The 26,156-nt window shown below is 37.0% G+C and overlaps 1 long non-coding RNA gene across 1 annotated transcript in view; it reads right to left on the bottom strand.

Moving 5' to 3' along the window:
* LOC145535868 (uncharacterized) overlaps positions 1 to 26,156 on the bottom strand; it is a 202,960-nt gene that overhangs the window by 128,647 nt on the left and 48,157 nt on the right. The gene's annotated exons all lie outside the window — the stretch shown is intronic.

Here is a 26,156-nt window from a genome sequence, read left to right as displayed (position 1 = left end):
GAAAGAGATGGGAATACCAGACCACCTGACCTGCCTCTTGAGAAATCTGTATGCAGGTCAGGAAGCAACAGTTAGAACTGGACATGGAACAACAGACTGGTTCCAAATAGGAAAAGGAGTACATCAAGGCTCTATACTGTCACCCTGCTTATTTAACTTATATACAGAGTACATCATGAGAAATGCTGAGCTGGATGAAGCATAAGCTGGAATCAGGATTGCCGGGAGAAATATCAATAACCTCAGATATGCGGATAACACCACCCTTATGGCAGAAAGTGAAGAAGAACTAAAGAGCCTCTTGATGAAAGTGAAAGAGGAGAGTGAAAAAGTTGGCTTAAAGCTCAACGTTCAGAAAACTAAGATCATGGCATCTGGTCCCATCACTTCATGGCAAATAGATGGGGAAACCGTGGTTGACTTTATTTTTGGGGGCTCCCATTTCACTGCAGATGGTGATTGCAGCCATGAAATTAAAAGACAATTACTCCTTGGAAGGAAAGTTATGACCAGCCTAGACAGCATATTAAAAAGCAGAGACATTACTTTGCCAACAAAGGTCCATCTAATCAAGGCTATGGTTTTTCCAATAGTCATGTATGGATGTGAGAGTTGGACTATAAAGAAAACTGAGTGCTGAAGAACTGATGCTTTTGAACTGTGGTGTTGGAGAAGACTCTTGAGAGTCCCTTGGACTGCAAGGAGATCCAACCAGTCCATCCTACAGGAGATCAGTCCTGAGTCTTTATTGGAAGGACTAATGTTGAAGCTAAAACTCCAATACTTTGGCCACCTGATGCGAAGAGCTGATACATTTGAAAGGACCCTGATGCTAGGAAGATTGAAGGTGGGAGTAGAAGGGGATGACAGATGATGAGATGCTTGGATGGTATCACAGACTCAGTGGACATGAGCGTGAGTAAACTCCGAGAGTTGGTGATGGACAGGGAGGCATGGGGTGCTGCAGCACATGGGGTCGCAAAGAGTTGGACATGACTGAGTGACTAAACTGAACTGAACTGATAGTCTAGAAATGGTTTAGCCTTAAAACCAGTGGAATTTTGTAGACTTTTCGTTATGTGAAGTTGGAAGGAAACTTAAAGATCTAGTGTTACTACTAATATACTAAATGATATGAGACTATACCACAATGGTACTTGTAGAGATAAATTATGAAAATTTAATCCAATAATAATATTTTAAACTGATCAAATTACCATTAAAGGCAGCACTCCTATTTTAGAATAAAAGGATGGAATTTATATTGAGATAAATAATTCAAAAGTTAGATATAGATAAATACACAAAGGTAATGACTATAGGATTTTTTTAATAGTAGTGAATATGTGAAATTAGCCTTCAAATGATGCAACTATAAAGAGGCAATTGAGCAAATTATAGTATCTTCACTTGATTGACCATTATGCAGCAATCAAAATGTCTATGATAACAACTAATAAGATGTTAAAAATATCAGTTCAGTTCAGTTCAGTTCAGTTGATCAGTGATGCCCGACTCTTTGTGACCCCATGCCTTCCCTGTCCATCATCTACTCCTGGAATTTGCTCAAACTCATGTCCATTGAGTCAGTGATGCCCTCCAACCATCTCATCCTCTGTCGTCCACTTCACCTCCTGCCTTCAATCTTTCCCAGCTTCAGGGTCTTTTCCAATGAGTCAGTTCTTTGCATCAGGTGGCAAAAGTATTGGAGCTTCAGCTTCAGCATCAGTTCTTCCAATGAATAGTCCAGACTGATTTCCTTTAGGATGGACTGGTTGGATCTCCTTGCAGTCCAAGGGACTCTCAAGAGTCTTCTCCAATACCACAGTACAAAAGCATCAATTCTTTCATGCTCACCTTTCTTTATAGTCCAGCTCCTACATCCATACATAACTAATGGAAAAGCCATATAATTAATGCTTAATAAGAATGGTATTTTTACTATGATGTTGGGCTTCCCTTGTAGCTCAGTTGGTAAAGAATATGCCTGCAGTGAAGGAGACCTGGGTTCGATCCCTTGGTTGGGAAGATCCCCTGGAGAAAAAAATGGTGACCCACTCCAGTATCCTTGCCTGGAAAATCTCATGGCCAGAGGAGCCTAGTGGGCTGCAGTCCATGGGGTCGCAAAGAGTTGGGCACAACTGAGCAACTAACACTCACTTACTTAAACATATATATGGGGCTTCCCTGGTGACTCAGATGGTAAAGACTCTGCCTGCAATTCAGGAGACCTGGGTTTGATCCCTGGATCAGGAATAATCCCTGGAGAAGGAAATGGCAACCCATTCCAGTATTCTTGCCTGGAAAATCCCATGGACAGAGGAGCCTGGTGGGCTACAGTCAATAGGGTTGCAAAGAGTCAGACACAACTGAGCAACTAACAATTTCACTTTGTTTATGAAACATATGTATGGAGAGAACACACAAACCTAATGGCTAAAGTGTTAGGAGCTGAGATTATAATGATTTGTTTCCTTCTATTTTTTAAATTTCCTATAGTTTTTATTCTATTATTCATGGTTACCTTTTAAAAATAAACTTGGAGGGAGGGATGTATGCTTGAATGTTCTTCCCATTATATAAATAGCACAAATTTGGGGATGGTAAGTACTTGCTGCAACACAGGTGGTATTAAATGTGTAACTATTTTTATTTGGTTTCATTTTTCTGGAACATATAGATGCTAAAACACTATAAATTCTCAGTTTCAACATTAAAGGCAGAAACAAATTATTTTGATGGGTCACCATTGATGAGTCACTGTTATCTATACACGAATTTTAAACATTTTTCATGTTCTCACTGAAATTGGAATTTATAGTAATCTTGAAGAAATCAATTGAAAAGTATTAATTGAGTACCTCTTCCATGTTAACTGAACTTCACTGATAGCTCAGATGGTAAAAAGTCTGCTTGCAGTGCAGGAGACCTGGTTTGATCCCTGGGTTGGGAATATCCCTTGGAGAAGGAAATGGCAACCCACTCCAGTATTGTTGCCTGAAAAATTCCATGGACGGAGGAGCCTGGTGGGCTACAGTCAATGGGGTCACAAAGAGTCAGACACTACTAAGCGAATAACACTTTCTTCTTTCAGCATTAACAGTTGAAGTACATCTATGAGTAAGAACCGACTAAATGCTTAGCCTGAGCTGCTCATCTTACTGGCTTTGGTATCAGGATGACAGTAGCCTTGTAAAATGAGTTTAGGAGTATTCCCTCCTCTTTAATTTTTTGTAAGAGTTTGAAAAAGGGTAAATGTTTTAAACGAATGTGAAAGCCTAAAAACAATGAGGAAAGAAATGGACCCAAAACTAATAAATATTGAACATGAAAACATAAACAATAAATATTTGAATTAAACTCACCTCACTACAAGTTAAGTACCTTAGTTAAGTACTTAAGTATCTTAAGTGCAATTAGATACCTTAAAAACCTATTAGACTAACAAAAACAATTAATATATTAGCATGGATGGCAGGAAGTAGAAATTCATTATTGATAAGAAAGTAAGTTCGTAAAAATTTTAGGGAGAGTAATTTGGTAACACACATATTTAACCTGATTATTCTGAATTTATTAGATAATCCTAAATCAATGACTATATAGTCTGAATATCCAAGATGCTTTTATAGATCTCCATTCTTAACACACACACACATACACACAAACATACTGAGAGAAATATGACGTTACCAGTGCTTATACCTGGGAAGTATTTTATGGTTGGATTACCTTTCTTTTTTATTAACTAATTCTAACAATAATTATATATTACCTCCGTGAAAATAAAACAATTCTCATTTCAAAAAATAATTTATGTTATCCATACAGATTAATCTTTGATAATACTTTTTAATCATGGAAAAATATTCAAGGTGCATTCATACACATGTCATTTTTGCTTCACAGTTGTTCCATAAATTGATTTGGGCTAGAATACTCATTAGTTTCATTTTACAAAACAAATGATTTCCCAAGAAAATCATTCCAATTTTATTTTAATGTGAACCACAGTGTGACAAGAGAAAAGATAGACAAACACATGACATGATTAAATTTGCTTCTTTGATGCTTCAGATTTTAAGGATGTTTTGCAATCAACAGTGGCCTCTATGAAGTAATCAAGTTTTCACTCTGGCCGATTTCAATTTACATTTGACCAAGGCACTCTTTCCCTCTAATACTAAACTTCTGTTAATTTAAAAGAAAATTTGACAGGCAGGTTTGAGTAAGTTTCCATGAATTCATCCAAACAGTAACTGAAAGCTGTACTATAATATAAACACATGTTTTCCCCATCATCTTAGTATATTGATTTAAGTACTTAATAAATATGCATACTTTACATTTCTAAGGCTTAATAAATTGAGTTAAAACCAAAATGATTTGAGGTAAATGTGATTTTCATCTCCTATATAAGTTCCCTGTCAGGTCATACATTAATTCACTAAATGGACAGTGAGCAGAAAATTTCTTATTCAGAGTGGCTAAAATATACTATTTATATTAATGACTTAATAACATTTAAATAAGTCTTCTAATGCACCAGATGAAAGCCAAGTTCTGCTTTTAAAAGATGAGAAAAATTCAAAAATAGCGGAGAAAATAAAAAGAAAATTCAAAAATATGCTAAACCTACACCAATATAAAATCTACTTTCATCTGAGACATGAAGGAAAAGCCACAACTAAATCATACAAAAACCCAAAGTCTGATGAGTAACCAGAATAAAATCTCACAGAGTTGTGTCTACTTTATTCTTTACTATCTATAACCTACTTTAATAGGTATTTTACACTTAAAATTATATAAATATTCAACAAAGTTTATTTCACAGTAAACATGCCGTATTCTCAGTAGAAAATAAATAGAATTGATCTTCAGTGTTTATGTACCTTCTATTTTCTTTTCATGGAGGATTGATCTTTTCTCATTTTTTCAATAATGCCATAGACATTTTTAAAAGACTGAGTTTAGGGATACAGACTGAGAATGTAGGGGGAAATTATTGTAATAAAAGGACCACAGTTCAGGACCTCAACCTCCTTCCAAGTGTGTGATTAGCTTACAGAGCTATCCCCCATACCATTATTGATTATTGATGGGGAAACCCTATGGCCACTCTTTCTGGAGCATTTCAAAGATTTTACTGGGGACTTTCTTATGTTAATTTGTAACTTGCCAGTACTACAACTATTACCACTGTCTCCAATTTCTAGGGTAGGATCAATCTATCCTGACTATAGAGAGAATAGAATATTCAGTGTGATGAATCTAACACACTATCGAAAATGCTTTGGAAAATTTAATGCTAAACAAGAATAAATTTTAAAACCTTAACTTTTAGCAAAGACTAACAAAATCATAAAAGTATATTTTTTAAAGTAAACTTGCATACTATGATAAAGAAAAATTAATTCGCTTTCTATTTTTCTTTATAAATCAATATTGTTTTCCATTTTTTCAGTAATGTAATGTTATGTGTCATTTATACCTCAATTCTTTAAAAAAGGAATAAAAAGAAAATTTCCTTGTCCTTTAGAATTAAGTCCAGCTGAGAGGACAAATATGCCCTCAAATTATAATAAGATAAATCCAATGACAGGATAAAATATACTATGACCTGATAACACTGAAGAAGATGTGAATAGAGAAATAGGAAAGACTTCAGAGATCACATGATACTTGGTATACATCTTGAAGCTTGAGGAATCTTCTAGGTGCATAAGAAGATGGATGAATAATCCAAGCAAAGGATAACCTTTTGAAGCTTTTTTATTTAATTAATTTTTATTAAACTTGAATATTTCCATTTGTTTATGAGTTCATTTTTCTGTTTGAAAATAATTCACTTATAGAATACTTTTAAAATATGTACTATGTGCTAAGAGCTAAAGATAAACTAAGATAAAGCCCTACTCCTCAAAGAGTATTACCTAGCTTGAGGTATTTGTCGTTTTTATTGATTTTTAAGCATAGTGTATGTATTAAGGAAAATATTCCTTCATCATATAAAGGAAAATTTTTCCCAATTTCTTATCAGCCTTTCAATTTTTTTAATTATTTTTCTTTTCTATTTTTTATATTTTGATGTCAAGTTATTCAAATGTTAAACATCAATGGCAATTTTAAAATTGTCTCTTAAGGATTTCCCTACTCCAAATTAATGTTAACTTTAACCTATTACTTTCCTTTTAAGAGATAATTTTTAAAATGTATAAAACATAGGAATGTAAAAAGAAAATATAAAAAATATTCCAACAGTTCCTGTGTCCTCCACTCCCCAATACATGGAAATAAACTTTATCCATTGGGATTCATCATTTTGAGCCATACACAAATACACATCACAGTTGGTTTTGTTTTGTTCTCATGCAAAACAGACCCTTACAAACATTGTTTTCATTACAATATGGGAAGTCAGAGACAAATAGGGATTAGGTAAAAACTCAGCCAGGTATAAAATGAGCTTATAATCTTTATAACTGTTTGTGCATCTTAGGACAACAAAAGGTCAGCCAGAGTAGGGGCATCTTAGCAGTCTGCAGGGCCCCTGCTTTTCCGTAGCACAAGCTGGTACCATGTGTATAGATTTGTAGGATCCTTTCTCTATATTACCTGTGTACTTGGTCTGTTTCCCAGAATGGCTGATGTGATCAAGACTGGCCTGCTATCTTATAACTGTTTCCAAGTCCAGTCACTGTGAGCCAGGAGGCCTCTTCCAATTGCTTCTAAAGTATAGAGGCATGAGGGGAAAGAGTCTTATTCTTTACGTTGCTTGCATGCTAAGTCGCTTCAGTGGTGTCAGACTCTTTGTGACCCTATGGATTGTAGCCCATGGGGCTCCTCTGTCCATGGGATTCTCCAAGCAAGAATACTGAAGTGGGTTGCCATTTCCTCCTCCAGGGGATCTTCCCAACCCAGGGACTGAACTCACGTCTCTTACATTGACAGGAGGATTCTTTAGCAACTGAGCCACCTCAGAAGTTCTGACTCCATTTAGGTTTGAGTAGTTTGCTAGAACTGCTCACAGAACTCTGGAAAACCTGTTTACTCACTAGGTTGTTGTTGTTTAGTTGCTAAGTTGTATCTGACTCTTTTATGACCCCCATGGACTGTAGCCTGCCAGGCTCCTTCTGTCCATGGGATTCTCCAGGCAAGAATACTGGTGTGGGTTGCCATTTCCTTCTCCAGGGGACCTTCTCGACTCAGGGATCGAACCTGCGTCTCCTGCATTGGCAAGGTAGATTCTTTACCACTGAGCTACCAGGGAAGCCCACTCACTAGATTACCAGATACAAGTCAATAGTCAGAAGAAGAAATACATAGATCTGAGGTCTGGAAAAAAGGGGCTTCTGTCCTCATGGGAGCTCATGGCTTTTGCACGGTGGTACAAGGAAGTTTCCAGTTCCCCCATGTGGAAATTCTTCAAAAAGGGTTAAAAAGCTGTCATTTGATGTTTTTGTGAAGGTTTCATTACTTAGTCATAATTGACTAAATCATTGGCCAATGGCAATTGCTTCAATTTCAAGCACCTCTACCCTCCCCAGAAATCAGGAGATTGTACTAAAAGTTCCAACTCTCTAATCACAAGGTTTGTTCTCCTAGCAACCAGCCCCCACCCTTGGATGGGAACCAAAGTCATTTCCTGGGAAGTGGTTTCAGGAACTGAGGATAAGAAACAAAATATTATCCCATTGCTCTCATCACTTATCCCCAGGGTTTGGGGAGCTGTGAGCCAGGAACCGTGAATAAAGACTATGGTCATCTGAATGACCAAATATGTTTTTCCTGTAAACCATAATATCTCAATATCTATAAACTCAACAATTCTGTCTCTTCAGGAGTACGTAAATATATGTAGAGTTTAGTCTTTCTATATGTCTGTAATAGATAATATTATTTCAATAAGATTTCCTTTTATCATTTATTTCTTTAATGCACTCAATATTCTTGAACTTAGTAAATCAAATGCTAAACTAAAAACAAATTTTATAGTCTCACAACAATGAACTACAGATTTTTGATTTATTAATTTTGTCTGTACTTTCATTTGACTCTTCCCACATAGCCATTCTATCTAGATATTCTATACAAATATATAAAGCAATACAATTTAACTCACAGCAAACCCTCACATTTCACTGTGCCTTACACCTGTGATTACAAACTAATTTTGGGTCTGTAATGTAAACTTTGTTTTAAAAATTAGGATCTGAATCTCAAAATAAATCCTCGTTTCAGAAGCTACTCAATATGTCAAAATGGTCACTTGTTCTTTTTCATTCTCAAGTCTTTAGAATGCAAAATTTTTATGCATGCAATATTATGTTTTTGCAGTAACATAGTTTTAGGTACTGTTATGGACTAGACTGTGGCTTCCTCACAATATTCATATGTTGAAACCTTAATCCCCAGTGTGACTGATTTAGCGATAGCCTCTTTAAGGGAGTAATTAAGGTTAACTAGCCGATTCATTGAAAAAGACCCTGATGCTGGGAAAGACTGAAGGCAGAAGGAGAAGGGGATGACAGAGGATAAAATAGTTAGATGGCATCACCAACTCAATGGACATGACTGAGCAAACTCTGGGAGATAGTGAAGGATAGGGAAGCTTGGCGTGCTGCAGTCCATGGGATTGCAGAGTCAGACACGACTTAGTGACTGAACAACAAGATCATATGGGGGCTTCACCAGTGGCTCAGTGGTAAAGAATCTGGCTGCAATACAGGAGACTCAGGTTTGATCCCTAGGTCGGGACGATCACCTGGAGGAAGGCATGGCCACCCACTTCACTATTCTTGCCTGGCGAATCCCATGGAAAGAGGAGCCTGGTGGGCTACAGTCCATGGGGTCACAAAGAGTCAGACAGGACTGAGCCACTAACACTTTTCACTCTACATACATCCAGCAGGCAAAAAGTCTAAGTCATGAATATCATCAATTTAGGAGCAGGTAATTATTAGGGTCCTAATCTGGAAGAACTGTTGTCCTTATAAAAAGAGGAAGAGACACGAGAGCTCTCTCTCTTCACATGCACACAACAGAAGAAAGATCATGTGATCACATACTGGCTTTTCTTTTGAAAGCCAGGAAGAGAATTGTCACCAGAAACCGAATTTGCCAAACATTAGTCTTGTATTTGTAGCTCCAGAACTAAGAGGAAATAATCTCTTGTTTTTAAAGCCACCCAGTCTGTGGTTTTCTGTTAGCATCCCCAGATGACTAATATAGGTACTGATTAGCAATATTCTGAGCATATTGTATAAACAAAAGACAGGTTAAAAATGTTTCCTATACAACATGTGTTCTATGTATATAATATTATTTGCCAGACAAAAGAATTTTATATATTGCAGTATAAGAATATTATGATAGGGACTTTGATGGTAGTCCAGCAGTTAAGACTCCACCTTCCAATACAAGGCACATGGGTTCCATCCCTGTTTGAGGAACTAAGATCCCACATGCCACAGGGCAACTAAGTCTGCATGCTTCAACTAGAGAGCCCACGTGTCACAAACTACAGAGCCCACGGGCTTTGGAGCCTACACGCCACAATTGGAGAGAAGCCCACACACCGAAAGGAAGAGCCTGCATGCCGCAAAAAGGACCCCATGTGCTGCAACTAAGACCTGATGCAGCCAAATATAAAACAAAAAAATTTAAAAAAGAATATATGACAGTTTTCCATTGATTTATAAAGATTAATATAAAAATTTTGTCACTAGTTCAAATGTACAGAATCAAAGAATAATATTTATGCAGTTTATGATTGAGAATGGTTTCCTTTTTGGAATAAAAATGTAGAATGATACTCCATTAAGCATTCATACTAAAACAAACAATGGGAGATATAATTTTTAAGAAAAGCTGCAAATTAATCTTTGGATAATATTTTACTAGTGACTCTAATTTTACAGATGCTTTGTGATTGTTAGTAGCTCAAAGCAGAATGCATATATAAATTCAAATTTCAGCCATTTATAATACTATAGTGACCTTGGTTAACTGACTCAAACTGTATTTGCCTCAATTTCTTCATTTGTATGATAGAAATAATAATTCTTACCTCATAAGGTTGTTATGAGTAATGAGATAATACATGGAAAGCACTTATAACAGTGCCTGATACACAGCTAATACTATCATTATTATTTTCATTGTGATGATTATTATTCAGATAGTAATGAATTGAAATAAGGATAAAGAACTATGTGAAAGAGAAACACAAAAATAGATATTAAAAAAAGCAAGCTGGTATAGTGATTCACACGTAATGCTCATTCAGTGAAATCTGTGTAAGTGAAAAATATCAGGAAATTGAAATGTGGGCATTAGTAGCCTAGTAAGGGGACATTTCTAGTCAAATCAGAGGTAACCAAATGTGGAGAAACTACTCTTTGATGAATATTAATCACACATTGAATCAGATTGATTCAAATGTGTTTTAGATTAATGGTTCTCAACTCCTGCTACACAATGGATTTACCTGGGGAATCTTAAATTTACGGAGCCTGGGTCCTACGCTTAAACTTTCTGGTCATATTTGGGGCCCAAACTCTGATATTTTTAGTTCCCTAACATGACTATAATTAGCATCCAGGATGAAAGTTCACTTTTAGGGCAATGGTTCTCAAAATGTAGTCTCAGACCTGCAGCATCAGCATCACCCAGGAATTTGTAAGAAATGAAAATTCTTGGACCCTACCTCAGACCTACTGAATCAGAATTTCCAGGAGTGGGACCACCAATCCAAGATGATGCTGGTGTACACCAACATTTGAAAACCACTATTTTAGAATGTTCTGAAATAAAATGCTATGTCTCTTCAAGAAGAAATTGGCTTAAAAACACGTGAATATAAGTATAATCTTCATAATAAAAGACAGATCAAAAAAAGCTTTTAAAATATCAGTGTGTTATTCTCTCAGTTGTGTCCAACTCTTTGCGACCCGGTGGACTATAGCCCACCAGGTTCCTCTGTTCATGGAATTCTCCAGGCAAGAATACTGGAGTGGGTTGCCATTTCCTTCTCCAGGGAATCTTCCCCACCCAGGGATCCAACCCGGATCTCCTGCACTGCAGGCAGATTCTTTACCATCTGAGCCACCAGGAAAACCCCAAAATATCAGTAAAGATATGGAATTCAAAATGCAATGAAGAAACTTAATAAACGCACATGCTTAATCTAATGTGTGTGTGTGTTCAGTGGCTTGGTTGTGTTCGACTCTTTGTGACCCCATGGGCTGTAGCCCATCAGGTTCCTCTGTCCATGGAATCTTTCAGGCAAGAATACTGGAGTGGGATGCCATTTCCTACTCCAGGGAATCTTCCCTACCCAGGGATCAAACTCACATCTCTTGCATCTCCTGCATTGGGAGGCAGATTTTTTACCATTGTGCCACCTGGGAAGCCCTGCTTAATGCAGTAAACATTTATAAATCCAAGAAAACAAAGAATACCCATTATTTTCAAGTGCATGTATATAATGTGTGTGAAATGCAATTTTCAATAAATTTCAAAAATCCATATCACACAGATCATACTCTTTGACCACATCTCAATAAATTAGAAATTGATAACTAAAAGATAACAATAAAATTCCAACAAATAATAAGCTTCTTACCTTAATATAAATTTCCATTGTTTTAAAAATGTTATTTTAGAACTACATACAATGTTTTATTATATATATTTGTAGCTATACATTATATATAATAAAATAAAGCTACATTTTATTGTATAATATAGTATGGTTCTGTTATATTTAATATAGTTATAAGAAATGCTTAGCAATTAAGGTATAGCTAGAGTTTATTTTTAAAGTAGTTGAAAATCAGAGTTAAAATATTTTGTTAAGTTCATCAGAGCACATTGACTATGGGAAGGTATCCAATTTCAATGATATTTTTTCTTATCATGCCAAAATGAAATATTATTGAGAGATTAGCAAAGTGTAAATATTTTAGAAACAATGAATTACAGGTACAGTTAGGAAAAAACACACGGCATATCATCAGTGACTTACTATAAATAAATGACAGATTTGCTGTACTAAAGTTTATAGCATTTTAGTATATGCTTTAAATCTTTACTAGTTTAAGATACAAAAGTGTTCATATTTTCTGAATGGCAGTTTGAAATAAGCAGCATTCAAGTGATAAGACATGCAGCTAAAAATATCAATAATAAACATTATGACTACAAATATTAATTTTGAAGTGTTGATTTTTTAATGATAAGAAATGCATTTTTAATTAGGAATAAATCTGAGTTACATTCTTTTTTATACAAAACACAGTACTAAAAAGGTTAAATCCATTAGTTCAAGAAACATGTATTGAGCACTTAAAACTGTGCCAAGTACTCTTCTAGGCACTGTTGATACATTAGTGTACAAGCCAAGTGGACTTTCCTGAAACATCCATTTTCATGGGGAAGACAGGCATAATTGAAGTAATTAAATGAATGCCTCAATTACAGAGTGTGGCCAAGTGCTCAGAAGGAGATGAACAAGGTTCTGTGATAAGGAAGTTTAGGGTCGGGTGGTGGTATTTTCTAGAGGGAGCATTAGGGACGGCCTCTCTGGGTAGGTGAAATTTGATCTGAGACACGAATAACACAAGTCAGTCATGTAAAGATTTCAGGAAAGTGTTTCAGGTTGAGGGAAGAGCATATGCCAAGGCCATAAGCAGTACTTAGCTTATTATGTGTGAGGAACTGGCAGAGGTATATGTGTCTGAAACAGAGAAAGGGCTACAAGATGAAGTCTAGGGGACACTTCCTAAAAGGCTATGATAAAAGTGTTAGGATTTTATTCTAAATGCAATAGTAAGCAGATATAAATCTAAATATATTCGATTTATATTTAAAACATCATTATATTGCAGTATGGAAATAAAGGAAGGGAGAGGACCAGCATACCAAGCAGGGACCGGTTAGATCACTGTTGTAGTCCACACAACATGTGAGAACAGATTCATTTTAGTGACAACTTAAACATCTGGTTAATATATTATTTGTTGTTGTTCAGTGGCTCAGTCATGTCTGACGTTTTGCAAGCCCATGGACTACAGCACACTAAGACTCCCCATCCCTCACCATCTCCCGAAGTTTGCCCAAGGTCATGTCCATTGCATCGGTGATGCCATCCAGCCATCTCATCATATGATGCCCTCTTCTCCTTCTGCCCTCAATCTTTCCCAGCATCAGGGACTTTTCCAATGAATCGGCTGTTCGCATCAGGTGACCAAAATACTTTAGCTTCAGCATCAGTCCTTCAAATGTGTATTCAAGGTTGATTTCCTTTAACACTGACTGGTTTGATCTTTTTGGTGTCCAAGAGACTCTCAGGAGTCTTCTCCAGCACCACAGATCGAAGACATTAATTCTTTGGTGCTCTGCCATTTTTACAGTTCAGCTCTCACAACTATACATGACCAGTGGGAAGACCATAGCTTTGACTATACAGACCTTTTTCGGCAGAGTGATATCTCTGCTTTTTAACACACTGTCTAGGTTTGTCATAGCTTTCCTGCCAAAAGGAATTGTCTTCTGATTTCATGGCTGCAGTCACCATCCGCAGCAAATCTGGAAGACCTAGCAGTGGCCACGGGACTGGAAAAGATCAATCTTTATTCCGGTTCCCAAGAAGGGCAGTACTAAAGAATGTTCTAGAATAAAATAGATAACCAACAAGGACCTACTGTATAGCACAAGGAACTCTACTCAATACTCTGTAATGATCTATATGGGAAAGAATCTAAAAAAGAATGAAATACATACATACATACATACATACATATAGATAGATATAGATATAGATATAGATATAGATATAGATATAGATATCTCAAACTGAATCACTTTGCTGTACACCTAAACTAACAACATTATAAATCAACCATACTCCAATAACATTAAAATATTAAGAAAAAGAAAATGTTTTTCTATAAATATTTAATACATTCAATGATTTAGATTTAAAGAAAGCAAAAGGAAAAATTTTAACATATAATCTCTATGAAAAAATAGTCACTGGATATCAATGCAGTGCTACCTGACTTGAAGTATGGGCACCGATTAGTTCAGAATTAGAGGGTTTGATCCAGTTCACACTGAGGAGAGCTAGTATGCTTGAAAATTAAATATAACTTCAAAAATACATTGTGTTATCTTCTCAAATAATGACTTCCCCACTCTCCATCCTGAGAAAACAGAACCTAGTCTTTTATGACTTAAATTCAAAGAATAAAGGCAATGTGAGAATGGAATAATATTTTGATACTGTTATATGATAGATCATTAAGCTACCATTTTGGTGCCTGGGTGGTTCAGTGGTAGAATTCTCAACTGCCATTAAGCTACCCTTTATTACATGGACTATACTAATTTTCTAACTACATGCAAATAATCTTTGTTCTTATCCATTGAGTATGAAAGATAAATTTTCCAGAATAAAATTTTTTAAACTTTTGTATAAAATTCTTTTTAAACAAATTTGTTTAACATTGTCAACAGAGAATCGCATTCTCACTCTATGATTCTGTAATTCACTTATTTGTAGCATGGTAAGAAAGTGTTCCATTAAGCCTTAACATGTCTAGCACTTTTAGTAGGTTCTTGAGACTTTCACCTCTTAGTGTTACCAGGAGAACAAATGGAAACAAGTGATTTCAAGATTGTCTGTAGTTTTATAGATCGTCCTCTAGCTGTGCAACACCACTTACTAAAACAATTATTTCATGTGGTCAAGAGTTGTTAACAATAAAGAAAAAAAAAAAAAACAATAAAGATCTAGTCAAACATCTAAATTTTTCTTAAATAAATATGAATTGAAAATAAATAGGTTATAATACATTTTATCATAAACTATGCTAGATCAAACACTGTTCTTTGAAAAGAATATTTTTCTGTGTCCTAGGTACATATCCACTGGGGAAGTCATCAAGATATTGCCAGAGCTATCATGAGAACCTAACCTCGCTTCCCACAAGGACATATTTTTTTTTAGTTTCAACTGATGAGTACTTCAATCTGAAGTTGGAGGTTACCTGAATCAAAAACAGACTTTAATCTCTGCAAGTGCTCATTTGGAAATATTTCTTCAGTTTAAAGATCAAGAAAAATAAGCTACTCACGATTTCAGATTTTCAATGCAAATAAATAAATTTAAGAATGAATAACCAAAACATTATGGAAAGATAATTTTACTCTCCTAATTTCCGTCCTTTTTAACAACCAAGTTTAAAATTCTTCTGTATAAGTACAAGATGGGAAAGTTTAATATTATATATTAACAGGCTTAAATATCAGAAAAAATATAGGTAGATATTTAAATAAACTCTAGATTCAGAAAAACTTGCTAGACAGAAAAGCAGTGGATAAATTTGCAATGAACTGGCTTATGGGAGAATAAATGTATATAATCTTTCTTAAATTATCATATCTATTAGTAATTCTACCTGCTTCTTGGAATCTGTCCTAAAGAAACAATTTGAAGTGCAACCAAGATTTAAGTACAAGGTGGCTAGTTGTAATATCATTTATGATCAAAAGTAAATCCATGATACACAATGACCACCAATACAGGAATTTCATTTTTAGCTTCAAAATTCAAGGAAATTTTAATTTATATTAATAATAATTACATATTTGTTTTTAATGTGAAAATCATGTCTTAGACCAGCAACCATCAATTAAAATTGACTTTGAATATTTTATGTGCTTCTTTCTGGACTTTGTTTAGACTTACATTGTTCTAAGCATAATTGAAATCAGACTATAAATAAAATATGTTGAACTTAAAAAAAATTGTAGAATATATTTAGATTTATTAAAAATGGTAAAGATAGTACACAGTTCTCATGTACAATACATCCAATTTCCCTTTTATTAACAGTTTACATTAATCTAGTATATTTTTATAATTAATAAGCCTATATAGACCACTATTATTAACAGAATCCCACTTTATTCAGATTTCCTTAATTTTTAGCTAATGGTCTTTTTCTCTTTGAGATTCCATCTAGGATATTTTACTACATGGAGTTATCATCTCTTAGATTCCTCTTGTCTATGACAGTTTCTCAGACTTTGCTTGTTTTTGATAACCTTGACAATTTTGAGGCCTACTGGCCAGATATTTTGTGGAATATCTGTCAGCTGGAATATGTCTGATGTCTTTTCTCATGGTTAGTGTGCTGGGCTGAATAATGGCCCTAAATATATCTATGTCCTAGTCTCTGTGAAGTTAACCTTATATTGCAAAAAGAAATTTGCAGATATCATGAAGTTAATAACTTTGACATGGGAAGATTATCTTCCTGATCTGGGTGAGCCCTAAATGTAACCTCAAATGCCCTTAGAAGAGGGAGGCGGAAGGAGATTTGACTACAGAAGAAAAGAAAGCAATGTGACAATAGAAACAGAAGTCAAGTAATGCTGGCCGTCACAAGTAGCTGGAAAAGCTAAGAAACACATTCTTCCCTGGAGCCTCCAGAGGGAGCCAACACTGTTGAACACCTTGACTTTAGGCTCGCAAGACTCATTTTGGATTCTTGGCTCCAAGAACTGAAAGAGAATGCACTTCTCTTAGAGGTTCCTCTGTCGGTTTAATGTGCATTCATTGAGGTAGTTTTTTTTTTTTTTTTGACAACTTACTTAGGTCAGTATCTTACCACTTCCTTCAGTGAATTAGCTTCATATATTTGCAATAAATTAATATCATTTGTCACATTTTTCATTTCATCCTCATGAACTCCTAAATTATTTTTTAAATGGTGCGTATGCTAAGGTTTGTACTTTGTACTGTAATGTTCCATGGGTTTTGACAAAGACATGGTGATATGTATTCACCATTATTGTACCATACAGAAGCGTTTCACTGTATTAAACAAACAATTTCTTGTGCTTTACTCATTCAAATCCTTCCACCCTCCCAACCCCAACTCATGGCAACCTCTAGTTTTTTAATATCGCTAAAAATTTACCTTTTCTAGAATATCATGTAATTGGAATCATACAGTATGTAGTCTTTTGTGACTGGCTTCTTTCACTTAACAATATACATTAAGATCATTTATGTTTTTTATCAAGTCACATAACTATCATTTCTTTTCTGTGGTAGGAACAATTAAGATCTAGTCTCAGCAACTTTGAAGTTTATAATGCATTATTGTCATCTATAATCATTAGGCTGTGTATTAGTTCTCTAAGACTTATTTACCGATTGGTTTCAAATTTGATCCCTTAAACTGGGTCTCCCTGGGGTGGCTCAATGTAAAGAATCTACCTGCAATGCAGGAGACACAGGATTTCCTGCATCAGGAAGATTCTCTGGAGGATGAAATGGCAATCTGCTCCAGTATTTTTGCAGGAAAAATCCCATGGACGAGGAGCCTGGCAGGCTACAGTCCATGGGGTTGCAAAGAGTCAGATGTGACTGAGCACGCCCACACATACACCCTTAACTGCATCTCCCAAATTCCCCCACCCACCAACCCCTGGTAACTACCATTCTGTTTTTACAAGTTCAGCTTTTTAAATTCCATATATAAATATCATACAGTATTTTGTCTTCCACCGTCTTACTTATCTCACTTAGCATAATGCCCTTAAGTTCCATTTATGTTGTTGCAAATGGCAGAATTTCCCTCTTTCTCATAACTAATACTCCATTGACTATATATGCACCAATCTTTATCCATTCATCTATTGACAGGCATAAGTTGTTTCTATATCTTGGCTGTTGTGAATAACGCTGCAATAAGCATAGGGCTGCTATATCTTTTCAATATCCTGCTTTGGGTATATACTTTAGGTTTATACCTAGGAGTGGAGGAATGTCAACCATAGAGGCTGAGCCAATTTGCATTTCCAACAGTGTATAAGAGGTCCCTTTTCTCCACATCCTGGACAACATTTGTTATCTCGTGTGTTCTTGATGATACTATTCTAAAAGATGTGAGGTGATACCTCATTGTAGTTTTGATTTGCATTTCCCTAGTGATTATTGATGTTGAGCATCTTTTCCTGTAGCTGTTGGCTATTTGGCTGTCTTTGGGAAAGTGTTTACTTAATCACTCTGCCCATTTTTTAATCAGATTATGTTTTTTCATAAGAGACCTGGGTTCGACCCCTGGGTCGGGAAGATCCCCTGGAGAAGGGAATGGCAACCCACTCCAGTATTCTTGCCTGGAGAATACCATGGACAGAGGAGTCTGGTGGGCTGCAGTCCATGGGGTCGCAAAGAGTCGGACACAACTGAAGCGACTTAGCATGCATGCATGCATGTTCTTTGTTACTGAATTGTATGAGTTCTTTACATATTTTGGATCAGTTCAGTCACTCAGTCATGTCCGACTCTTTGTGACCACATGAACCACAGCACACCAGGCCTCCCTGTCCATCACTAACTCCTTGAGTCCACCCAAACCCATGTCCATCAAGTCGGTGATGCCATCCAGCCATCTCATCCTCTGTTGCCCCCTTCTCCTCCTGCCCTCAATCTTTCCCAGCATCAGGGTCTTTTCCAGTGAGTCAGCTCTTCGCATGAGATGGCTAAAGTACTGGAGTTTCAGCTTCAACATCAGTCCTTCCAGTGAACACCCAGGACCTATCTGCTTTGGGATGGACTGGTTGGATCTCCCTGCAGTCCAAGGGACTCTCAAGAGTCTTCTCCAACACCACAGTTCAAAAGCATCAATTCTTCAGCGCTCAGCTTTCCTTATAGTCCAACTCTCACGTCCATACATGACCACTGGAAAAACCATAGCCTTGACTAGACGGACCTTTGTTGGCGAAGTAATGTCTATACTTTTTAATATTCTATCTTGGTTGGTCATAACTTTCCTTCCAAGGAGTAAGCGTCTTTTAATTTCATGGCTGCAGTCACCATTTGCAGTGATTCTGGAGCCCAGAAAAATAAAGTCAGCCACTTTTTCCAGTGTTTCCCCATCTATTTGCCATGAAGTGATGGGACTGGACTAACCCCTTATTCAAAGTGTGATTTGCAAATATTTTCTCTCATCCCATAGGTTGCCATTTTAGTTTTTGAGTGTTTCTTTTGTTGTACAGGTTTTGTTTTTCCCAGAGAAGGATCTAGGCAGGTTCACTGGCTCTGCTGTTTCCAGTCCTCACCAATGTCTGTATGCCTATTACCTGATGCACAGGTGGGTGAGACTCTTTCTAGGTCCCTTGGTGTATGTACTAGATCCAACAGCTTTTACAAAGGCACTTTTGTTTGCAAATGGACATATGATTTGTTGTTTAAAAGGAGGGGATTAAAAGATGGCTCATCTTATGCTGTCATGATGCTGAGGTCACTATCCTGCAGTAGGTTCTCTTGAAGGGACAATGTGAAGTGGGCACCTTCAACAAGGCCACAGCTCACCACCTGCATTGCACAGATGCACTTCTCCATGCAAGATCAGGGAAACAGCTCCTCCACAGTTCCCTTGAACCTCTCTTCCTGATGAGACTTAGAAGAGAGATGCTAGTGGGACAAACTAGAGTTCCTATTGTAGTTGGTCTCAAGTTCTCATCTTTTCCCTCCTCCATTATTTATTCATTCTAAATTGCCCTCATCCTTAGCTATCATCTTAAAGGTCTTGGGGGTCAATGTGGTATCACTCAAAACTTCATGCCTGAAGAGTCTAAGCCCTAGTAATCATATCCTTAGCTTGTAGGAGTTGTTGCATGTGTCCAGTTAGTTACATCGGGGCAAGGAAATATAATACAAATAGGGACCCAGATGGATCCATTGGATTCCAAATATATTCTTCCCTTTCCCCATTGTGTAAGAGCAGCCCTGTTTTCTCTCTCTTATTATCATTATCAGTTACTTCTGCTCCAAACAATAACTTCTATTCTGGCTTGTTGTTCCCTGAACACAAAGAGTCTAAACTTCCCTGGTGGTAATTGTAGATTATAATTTATTGGCACACAGTAAAGATGAACCCACTTTGGGACCCTGCACCAGAGAATGCTCCTCCAAGTTTGAAATGCGGGATAGAAAAAGTGTAGTCATCATACCAGCATCCTCCCCTCCTGGGAAGAACTGCATAGTCATGCCAGCATCTTCCTCCTTCTCCTCTTCTGCAGACCCAGAGAAATACGTGAGAATTTAATGGGGACATTCCCTTAGCAGCCCTCATATTGAGGGTGAGCACATATTCCCAAAGCACATAAGTCAGCCCTTGATGCCTGTATATCTTCCCATTTTAGACAACTGGTGTTTCAGTTAGCAGCACCAAATCTTTATCAAGCTGTTACTCTCAGGAGAATATTTCTTTGCCTCTTGTTGGACATTATGGGCTGTAAAATGTGCTCCTTGTCTGAAGAAATGTGACTCAGAGGTCCAAATTGTTACAATATCTTCTGTTTCAGCTCTTTTATAGTACTCTAAGTAAACATGTGCGTCTAATACTGGGTGAGCAAAGCTTAGCCCAGACTCAAGGTCTATTTCTGTTGGGATCCCTAGGTAACACTCTGAGGCTACTAGCCATTGTATGAATTTAAACTACTTTAAACCCCATTTTCTCACCAAGCATCTGCAGTCTATCTCTCTTTCTGGCAAACAGAACAACTCTTATTGGCATTTTAGGCCTCAAAGGTGGCAAGAGGAACGTGTCTAGATTTAGCCTATCTCTGTATTACTGCAGTTGCCCTATATCCATTCATTTCATGGAATCATATCCCTGCATTTTCTCAATAGTATAAATCATTTCCATTTTATGATGGAACTTTTCTGGGCACTGCCCTTCCATTAGAACTTTTCTCCAAAATCACCCATGACATTTTGGATATTTCCAGTTTCAAAATTATTTTTGTCCTTCAATCATAAGAGCAGTTTCAGTTAATATTGATTACAAGTTAGTAATTACCCCTCAAATTAAAATTCTCTAGTCCTAAGTTCCAGTAGTCATTGTTGTAAGTCATTGTTCATTTCTGCCATGAACCCAGTCTAGGCTCCATGTATGGCTCTTGTACAAAGACTCTGTCTGTCCCAGCACTCCATGTCTGATTGTATACATTGTGTCTCAGGAAACTTCTTCATTTTTATTTAACATGTCCAATTAATATTGGTTGAAGGGCAGATTTGCATGCCTTCTGTTTTACAATGCTAGGTAGAGGAACTGTTCTTTGGTCAGCCACAATATCCATTCCTATATTACATATTATATTCAGTGAAAGAGACACAACTACTTCACATAAAGCCTGTTCAAACACACTAATTTTTGTCCAAACTTTCCCTTTAATCCTATCAATCCTTGCATCTCTAATTATAACCTCTCTTTCTACTTCCTCAACAGGTTTTGATTTTATGGTACTAAGTAGAATAAATGCTCCCCAGTCAGACACTAAATCCTTTCCCATAAAACAGTCAAGTAAAGGAGACAAGAATCCTTTCCATAAAGTCTGTTTAAACATACCAATTTTCATCCAAACTTTCATGTTAATTGTGTCAATTTTTGTGTTTCTATATTCTCTCAATCTAACTGTAGCCTGCATTAGGCTTTATCCAACAGATTTTGGTACCACAGTGACTGTGGCTCCCATATCACAGAGTTCCAGAAACATCTTTTTCCCACCTTCTATTTTACCTCCTCAGAAGCAGTCAAATCTAGGGGCCTTTTGTTAGATTCCATTGATAACTTTTACCTTTAGCAATTGATTAGAACACAACTGCTCTCCCATACCACGGTTCACTTTGTAGCTACCTGAGAAACCTGTACGCAGGTCAGGAAGCAACAGTTAGAACTGGACATGGAACAACAGACTGGTTCCAAATAGGAAAAGGAGTACATCAAGGCTGTATATTGTCACCCTGCTTATTTAACTTATATGCAGAGTACATCATGAGAAACGGGCTAGAAGAAACACAAGCTGGAATCAAGATTGCTGGGACAAATATCAATAACCTCAGATATGCAGATGACACCACCCTTATGGCAGAAAGTGAAGAAGAACTAAAGAGCCTCTTGATGAAAGTGAGAGAGGAGAGTGAAAAAGCTGGCTTAAAGCTCAACATTCAGAAAACTAAGATCATGGCATCTGGTCCCATCACTTCATGGCAAATATATGGGGAAACAGTGGAAACAGTATCAGACTTTGTTTTGAGGGGGCTCCAAAATCACTGCAGATGGTGATTGCAGCCATGAAATTAAAAGACACTTACTCCTTGGAAGGAAAGTTATGACCAACCTAGATAGCATATTAAAAAGCAGAGACATTACTTTGCCAACAAAGGTCCATCTAGTCAAGGCTATGGTTTTTCCAGTAGTCATGTATGGATGTGAGAGTTGGACTGTGAAGAAAGCTGAGTGCCGAAGAACTGATGCTTTTGAAATGTGGTGTTGGAGAAGACTCTTGAGAGTCCCTTGGACTGCAAGGAGATCCAACCAGTCCGTCCTAAAGGAGATCAGTCCTGGGTGTTCATTGGAAAGACTGATGTTCAAGCTGATACTCCAATACTTTGGCCATCTCATGCAAAGAGTTGACTCACTGGAAAAGACCCTGATGCTGGGAAGGATTGGGGGCAGGAGGAGAAGGGGACGACAGAGGATGAGATGGCTGGATGGCATCACAGACTCAATGGACATGAGTTTGGGTAAACTCCAGGAGTTGGTGATGGACAGGGAGGCCTGGCGTACTGCAGTTCTTGGGGTCGCAAAGAGTCGGACACGACTGAACAACTGAACTGAACTGAACTGATGAATCAGAAGTTCCTTACCCTTCACCTTTTAATTCTTTCTCTTCCCAAGCCACATGTTTCTGTGAGTCAGGGACATTCTAGAAAACCCCCCATTTCTGGCATCAAATGCTGTTTTATTTTTCTGATATTAAATATATTGTTTCAATAGCAGTTTTCATTTCTTCAGCATCAACTGAGTGTCCCAGAATATAATTTAACTCTGACACTAATTGTGCTAAGTTAGTGTAGACCTCACAAGTTGAGGGCTCAGTCTACCATCTTTACTTCAGATTCCAGTCACAAGTCCCAGGGTCCACCTGCACTTCTTACCAAACAACTGTAAATCTGAAGGTTCTCATGAGCCCCCTTCAGGTTAGATAATTTGTTAGAATGATACTAGAACTCCAGAAAGTGCTATGCCAAATATAGTTCTATTATAAAAGATAAAACTCAGAAACAGCCAAATGGAAGAGATACATAGGGCAAAGTATGGGGGATGACTGGGGAGCAGAGATTCTATGCCTTGTCCAGGCATGCCACCATGCCAGTACATTTACCAATCCAGAAGATCCTCAAACTTTGTTATTCAAGATTATTCAATGAAGTCTTATTACATAAGCATGGTTGATTAAATCATTGGTCATTAGTGACTGAACTCAGTCTCTAGCCCTCTACCCTCTCTGGGGACTGAGGATAAGGCTGAAAGTTCCAATCTTCTAACTACATAGTTGGTTCTTCTGGGAGTGTTACCCCCATCCTGAAGCTAACTAGGGACAGCCAAGAGTCATTTCATTAGCACAAACTCAGGTATGGTAGAAAGGACTTTGTTATAAATAATATATAATAATAAAAGTATTATTCCACAAGTGTATAGGAGGCATATTTAAGAATGGCACCCCAAGCTCACAGAGTATTACCTCAGAGCTGATACTTCATGTGCACCCTAAGCAGGAAGTCCCACAAATCTATTATATTTAAAAATATAACTATGGTGATAATTGGGAAAATGGTCTAGAAAAAAGAGAATATATTAATAAGGTAATCAATAATGAAGCTATTTCAATAAATAGTTCAGTAGGAGAAATGATAAGATAGTGTTAAGGGAAGAAACACTTCTTCTACCTCCTAGGTTCTGTGATTGAGCCTAAGAATTACATGGACACAAGACAGATTAATAGGAGAAAAGCATATAAATTTTAAAAAATATTCTCATGTGCACATAAGCGTCTTCCTAAGAAAAATGAAGACCCAAAGAAGCAGTTAGGACTAAGAGCTTATATAAACATTTGTAAGAAAGAGATGAGACAAAAGGGTTTGAGCTAAAGGCAGTAAATTTGAGGACAGTGAGTAGGAAATATACAGGGGAAACACAGAAGACAAGAATTATTTTCGTAGGTTTTTTATACAGATCCATTTTGGCATCAACTCCCAGTCTTGGGTGATAAAAATATTCTTCTCTTCCTGATACAGAGAGGGTCTGTTTCTCATGAAGTATTTTATGACTTGTTCTTATGTAAAAAGGGAGAGAGGTCAAAGATACCTTTCTGCATTTACCCTTTCTCAAATGCATTCAACTCAAAATAATCAATATGGCAAAGCAACATATTTTGGGGTGGCATATTCTGAATTCTTTCAATAGTAAAAGTAGGGATGGGGAGGATAAAAATATTTGAAAGGGATTTAGGAGGTATAATTGGTTGAATCAGTGAAGTATTAGATGTGGATATTGAAGGGGAGTGAAGAGTCAATGTTTAATCTAGGAGCTTGAGAGGGGAAGAAATAGATGACATGATATGACATGTGGAATACAGAAGGAAGAACAGGTTTTGATTATAGAAGAAATATAGGTTTGATTTGGGATTTGCTATATTTGAAGCCCTTGGTGAATACTACTAGTAAATTCATATATGTCTGAAACACAGGTCAAGTTTGAGGAGATGGATTTTGAAGTTATCTGTACCTAAATTCAGAGAAGGCACTGGCGACCCACTCCAGTACTCTTGCCTGGAGAATCCCAGGGACGGAGGAGCCTGGTGGGCTGCCGTCTGTGGGGTCGCACAGAGTCGGACACAACTGATGCGATTTAGCAGCAGCAGCAGCAGTACCTAAATTGCATATAATATCATTTGGTTGCATGATTTCTTTGGAAAAACTTTTAAACACCAAAGGGATGTTTGGAAAAGGTGGCCAAAGATAAGACTTTTGGTTAATATTAGTATTTAGAAGTTGGAGGAAAAGAAAGCAGCAAAGAAAATTGATAAGATGGAATGTAGGAGAGTGAGTTGAAAAGTAGTAATCTGGAAAAAAATATATGAGAAGGAATTTCTGGAAGAAATATATGGTAGGACTTTTTTTATCAACTGCTAGAGATAGAGCAAATTAGGGGTACTTAAGGGGCCAACTGGCTTTAGCAACCAAGGAGTCTGTGTTTAAAACTAAAAAGGAGTCAATGACAATAGTTTCAGTGAAGTAGTTGGGACAAAAACTATGGCAGTGGATTGGAAAGTCAAAACAAGTGGAGAGCTTCCAGAGATGAATAGTCTTTCAAGTAGCTTGAGAGAAAAGAGGAAAAGAGGGCAGTAGCTTGAGGAATTACCAGCTCAAGGGAGGTGTTTTATAAATGGACAATCCCATTTATTTCTACATGCCAAACAGAGGAAATCAGTGGAAAAGAACTCGAAAATAAAGAAGCATGATAATTCAGTAAAGGTTCTGGAGTAGCCTTGAGGGAAATGGAAAAGAACACATTAGGAAGAGTTAGCTGTAGAAAAGATAGCACATTCATGCTCTTGATGAAAGGAAACCTATTTAAAAATTTTGTTAAACTTAATCCACTTGATCATGTTTCTGCTGCTGCTGCTAAGTCGCTTCAGTCTTCTCCAGCATCACAATTCGAAAGCATCAATTCTTCGGTGCTCAGCCTTCTTTAATGGTCCAACTCTCACATCCATGCATGACTACTGGAAAAACCATTGCTTTGACTATATGCACCGTTGGTGGCAAAGTGATGTCTCTGCTTTTTAATACACTGTCTGGGTTTGTTATAGCTTTTCTTCCAAAGAGCAAGTGTCTTTTAATTTCACAGCTGCGGTCACCATCTGCAGTGATTTTGGAGCCCAAGAAAATAAAATCTGTCACTGTTTCCACTTTCTCATCTGTTTGCCATGAAGTGATGGGACTGGATATCATGATCTTGGTTTCTTGAATGTTGAGTTTTAAACCAGCTTTTTCACTCTCCTCTTTCACCCTCAAGAGGCTCTTTAATTCCTCTTCACTTTCTGCCATTAGAGTGGTATCATGTGCGTATCTGAGGTTGTTGATATTTCTCCCAGCAATCTTGATTTCAGCTTGTGCTTCATCCAGCCCGGCATTTTGCATGATGTAGTAAACATATAAGTTAAATAAGCAGGGTGACAATATACAGCCTTGACATACCCCTTTCCCAATTTGGAACCAG

This window comes from Giraffa tippelskirchi, chromosome X, assembly GCF_054371585.1.
Source record: "Giraffa tippelskirchi isolate mGirTip1 chromosome X, T2T-mGirTip1v1.2.pri, whole genome shotgun sequence".
NCBI lineage: Eukaryota > Metazoa > Chordata > Mammalia > Artiodactyla > Giraffidae > Giraffa > Giraffa tippelskirchi.
The sequence above is the reverse complement of the archived record's forward strand: the minus strand, read 5'-3'. Positions and strand labels throughout refer to the sequence as shown.